Consider the following 5640-nt stretch of genomic DNA (forward strand, 5'->3'; position numbering starts at 1 on the left):
TTTGGTTTATTTTGAAACACCAATTATATTGGGTTTGGTTTTTATTTACTTAATGGTATTGTTCAATATGATTGGTGGCTTGATCCTGGTCAGTCACGCCTCCAAGCGGTGATACTCCGCATGTGGATTTTGGGGGTTTGACATGTATATAAGTCCCATTTATACAAACCAAATGTTATACCAAATGTAAACATGTTATATGAAAACAATGCACTAAGTATGCTAAGTTAACATACAAAGCAGAAAAGTCATGTAAATCAATGTGCTAGCATGCTCAGTCAACACACATAGCAGTAAAGTAATGTAAATCAATGCGCTAGTATGCCAAGTTAACATACATAGCAAAACAATGTAATGAAATCATGTACTATAAATGTACTAATTAACATCTTCCTAATATAATAAATCAATGTATCAAAATCCTAGGTGGCACAATTCTAAGCCCTCTCCCTTGTCTCTCTCCTATGTGTCAACATTACAAGCCCTCACCTTTCATTTTTTTCCTATGTGTCATTTCCTCAGATTTTCTGTTTTTTAGAAACATAAAGTCATTATCACCAAACTTCTCTTTCTCTCTTCCTGCAGGTTTACACCAGAAGCCTATGTGTTTGCAGGTTTCCTCGAATAAGTTATCTCATTCAAAATTCAAATTCATTATCACCAAACCAAATATGGACAAATTCCAAAACCCAGAGAAAGAGAGAGAGACGAGACCACCCCTGTTTCATCTTTTCAAAAACCCTTTTCCCAACGCGTTTTCTTCAGATCTTCGTTTTTCTTTGTTGTTTTTGACGATTTCGTTTACATGCTCGTGTAGATCGTTCTTTGATCTGCGTTTTGTGTATGGATTTGATGTGTTTTGACAATTTCTTAATCCATTTAATTTTTCTTATTTTTCAGTTGATGGTGTTCTGCGTTACTAATTGTAGATTTGTATGGAAATCTGGTGCTCCTTCGTCTCCAAGTTAACTGAAGCAGATATGGAATCAGTTTTAGCGGGAAGAGGCCTTCTCTTTTTTTATGGTTCGGGTCACTGGATTTTACAATTGGAACTTATATATTATAATAGAACACAACCTCACTTTTGTCGAACTCCAGAATCCCCAAATCACAAAAATGCTTTTTTCGTTCTTCACCGATTCATCAATGATAACCGTAGGTATGTTGTTATGTTCATCCTTCTATGATTTTTATTGTTAATCTAATCAACCTCTGTTAATTGTTTTATATATGTATTATTGAAACTGAAGCAAACACCTGAATGTGCTCATGAATGATTTCGGTGTTTTATGTTTATGAAGGCTCACTGAGCTCATGTTTCAATCTATCTGATTGTGAGATATTCATCTATATGTGTTTCTGTCATTATACTATTGAATCATTTGTTAGATCAGCATCCACTTTTATTTAACATGATTACTATATCATTTAGTTTGTTCATTTACATTGAATGTCTGCGTATCTTAATTCTGCTCAAATTCAACTATCAAAATCTTATGGCATTTGTCTGACCTAAACAAGTAGAAAAATATAAGAACCTAAACATATTCTATTTTGTTGAATTAGTGAAGTGAAGTTATTTTTTTTAGTTTTTGATCAATTTGAGTATGTTGTCTTTTGTTTATACTTCAAGCTAGGGATGAGCATGGTACCCGCTCGGTATCGAACCGGTACCGGTACCGAAAAACGGAGAAAGTGGTACTGGTAGCGGTACTGAATACACCGATTCGGTACCGATACGGTACCGGTATTTACCGGCGTTTTACCCGTAAGTACCACGGTACCGGTACCGAAAAATGGAGAAAATGGGTCGGTACCGAATATACTGCTTCAGTACCAGTACCCGGTACCAAATGCTCATCCCTACTTCAAGCTATTTTGGCTACATCATTTAGTTCTCATTAGTTTTGCATTTGGTTAACTTTTTCCCTATTTTTCGTGCTTTGTTCATGTGTTCTATTGATTTTTTGGATTATATAATAGTATATTTGGCTTTTTTTGTTAATCATATGTATATGTTATGGATTTGATTGGAATCATATGTATATGATATGGATCGAAAATGCGACTATGTTGTGATTTTTTGGGGTAAATTTTGATTACATGACTAATCTGACTAACAGCTATAGAACAATGAAAAGTTAATGTGCAAAGTACTAAATTATGAATCACAGGAGTCTACTTAAAAGATTTGGTGTTTTTGTGCAAAGTCTGTTGCTTTCTTGTTTATATATATTTTGGTTGTCTCAATATAACCTACTTCTCTTATGATTGCAGATTAAAACTTCCAAGGTTGGATTAAAATTGCACTTTAGCGGTATAGACTAAGAAATCTTAAAGTTAGTGTACATATGGCATTCTTTACAGAAATGGGACGTGTATAGAGGCTTCATATATGCTTTTGCAGTATTCCTTACAATTTTTCTTTAGTTAAAAGCATATCATGATGATGACTATTGTCCCTAACAAACTTAATTTACTTTGATCTCCATAAAGTGTGGCTGAAATGCCAAAATGACCATTTTTTAACCTGTAAAGCAGCGCAACCTATAAACTGTTTTATATACCTAAAATACTAAACAACATAGTTAATTCAGGATAGTTTTTAACTGTTCCACCTGACCTGACCCAAACAATATTTGGTTACTGAAATTAATTGGTTCGTATGCATTTGCAGTTAACATATCTATTGTGTTTTGGTGGCATTGATAACTTGCTGACACTCTATTTGAGATTTTGTGCGAAAACTATTGAAAGTTCGAGAATATTGAAGGTTGCTTACTAAAGTACTATCTGTTTGAATTGGGTCAGTGTTTGTTATTGAAGGTTGTTTACTAAATAGAAGCTCATTAGTATCTGGTGATGTTCGTATGACCGATACCCGTGCCGATGAAGCAGAACGTGGTATCACCATCAAGTTCACTGGTATCTCACTTGACTATGAGATGAGCGACAAAGCTTTAAAAAGCTTCAAAGGAGAATGTAACGGGAACGAATACCTAATCAACCTTATTGACTCACCTGGGCATGTTGACTTTTCCTCTGAAGTCACCGCTGCTCTACGTATTACCGATGGTGCACTGGTTGTGGTCGATTGTATCGAGGGTGTTTGTGCTTAAACCGAAACCGCCCTTCGCCAAGCTCTCGGAGAAAGAATTCAACCCGTTTTAATCGTCAAAAAGATGGACAGATGTATCCTTGAGCTTCAAGTTTACGGTGAAAAAATGTATCAAACTTTTCAATGGGTTATCGAAAACGCTAATGTGATCATGGCCACATACGAAGACCTGGTTCTCGGTGATGTCATGGTTTATTCCAGAAAGGTACCGTTGTGTTCTCGGCTGGGTTGCACCGGTGGGCGTTTACGTTAACGAACTTTGCGCTGTGTTGACGAGGCGAAAATGATGGAAGGGCTTTGGGGAGAGAACCATTTTGACCCGATACCAAAATGTGGACAACTAAGAGCACCGACTCTGCAACGTGCAAACGTGGGTTTGTTCAGTTCTTTTAAGAACCGATTAAACAAATTATTAACACGTGAATGAATGACCAGAAAGATCAGTTGTGGCCTATGTTGACTAAGCTAGGTGTTACCATGAAGTCCGAAGAGAAAGACTTGATGGGTAAAGAATTAATGAACCACGTTATGCAGAATTGGCTTCCTGCTGCTATGGCTTTACTCGAAATGATGATTTTTTCTGCATTTCTTATCGCTAAATCAGCCCATTCGTCTCATGCGTCGGTTCCTACAACTGCTACCGGTGGCAAGTGGATAGTTGAAGATGATGAGTTTTCGCTTGCTTAGGTACCTGATTATTTGATTATTAGGATAAAGATTATTTTAATTTCACATAGCTCCCATTAAGGAAACATGAATATGGCATCTCACTAAAACTATAGTTGGGTTGGCAAACCAAAATATTTAGTCCAGTCTTCAATATCAATCGAGCCAACATTATGATCTATTAGCTTTCAAAGGTTACATTAATTTAATGTTTATATATGTATTATAAATTTTTTAACCAACCAACAACCCGTGAAGCTCACAGGTAAATAAAAGGGGAGGGTTAGATGTAATTAATGCCTAACAAACAACTTCTGCACAGCAGGTGTTTGGTGTAATGCTCACCTTAAATTACTTTTACGTTTTTCTTCAATTTGGATATATTTGGTAAATAATTTGATTTTTTTTCATGTTCAAGCTGTATAACCATCTATTTGATGCTGCTAGATGTGGTTGGACCAATAAGCAAGTACATGCTAAGGATTTATGGAGGTTTGATTCAATTACTTTTTTTTACTGAAAATCGGCTGGTACATCCCTCCATGTGACACCATTTGATACCCTAGGTTCGAAGAGCAATGATTTGTTATAATTTTTGATTTGATAATCTTGGCCTTTTAGACTCACAAATTCTGTATGTACATTTCCAACGTTTACCATTGATAATTAGGTAGCCACCGACTTGGCACCGACAAAGTTGGATCCTGAAGAACTTTCAAAGATACCCGCGATGACCCGAAAGAGTTTGGAAAGTTCAACAAAGCCACAAATGTTAGTAAAGTTTCTTATTAATTCTTATAAAATTTTAGTTAATAAAGTCTTTTTTATAGATTCAAGATTGCGATATCATGGGTAAAAAGAGCATGAATTTTAGCTAGACATTGCAAGAGATTGTGGATGTAATGGGCGTGAACCACCAATGGGTCAAACAAAGGTAAAAGGAAAGTCTATGATGAAGAAGACCAATAATGTAGTTGTAGTGTTTATTTTATATGAATAAAGTTGGATGATCCGAACAAAAAAAACCATCCACATTCATTTGCATCCCGTGTGATTATGTGTTTATGGTATGGTACATTTTTTTTTGTTGATAACGTTTGTCAAACATGAATGGTTATCCACTTATAAGAAATCATATAAAAAAATTTCTTTTGTAATATAATTTTTTAACACAACCCATAACCCGTGAAACTCACGGGTATATAACCTCGTAGTAAGTATATGATGTGAAAACATGGAAAGCACAAATGTAACAAGTAGGCACATGTGTTTCACCCCAAAACGTTTGAAAAACAGTAAAAGAGGGGTCTATGTACTCACTTGAGATTGCTCAATAGACTTTAGATATCCACCAAGCAAGCAAGAAGATCACGGATTCAAACGGCACCTAATATAGGTATCTACATTAATTAACGGACCTAACGGAGGATCGGGTAGTACGAGGGTTTGTAAACCAAATAAGTGTGGGAACTTATGTAATATGGTTTGACAAAGTCTACATACTAAAACAAAACCTATCCTAAGTGCTTTTGACCCGTTACGACCCGTTTAGGTAGCTTATGCTACTTTAACGCGTCGTTTGCGTAAAACGCGTTCGGAACGCCTAACTTGCCTTATGACAAGCAAGATATGCCTTAACATGTTTAATATTGTTTCTAAATCAGTTTAGATGTCAAAAATTACGTTACATAGGCTTAAAATGAATTTTAGCGTGAAAAGGGCATTTTGGTAATTTTCCTAAGGCATAAGAACTACTTATCATACAACTACTTAAATGACGTGACCATAAGGTATAACCTCGGAATGTTATTCCCTATACAACTATGGTAACCTAATGTATTTGGTCGGATCCTAAA

General features: G+C 35.7%; 1 long non-coding RNA gene across 9 annotated transcripts; it reads left to right on the forward strand.

The window, feature by feature from the left end:
• Window positions 1-516: 516 nt before the first annotated feature.
• On the forward strand, window positions 517-4875 carry LOC110897475. Of its 9 annotated transcripts, none has more exons than XR_004877601.1 (6): window positions 517-614; window positions 901-1159; window positions 2278-3805; window positions 4232-4350; window positions 4455-4555; window positions 4615-4875. It is a non-coding gene; the product is annotated as an uncharacterized LOC110897475 (long non-coding RNA). The 9 variants fall into 9 exon arrangements; XR_004877600.1 differs by having other exon boundaries at window positions 535-841; window positions 930-1159; XR_002568676.2 differs by having other exon boundaries at window positions 537-1159; window positions 2278-2317; window positions 2678-3805; window positions 4203-4350.
• Window positions 4876-5640: the final 765 nt, after the last annotated feature.

Source organism: Helianthus annuus, chromosome 13, assembly GCF_002127325.2.
Source record: "Helianthus annuus cultivar XRQ/B chromosome 13, HanXRQr2.0-SUNRISE, whole genome shotgun sequence".
NCBI lineage: Eukaryota > Viridiplantae > Streptophyta > Magnoliopsida > Asterales > Asteraceae > Helianthus > Helianthus annuus.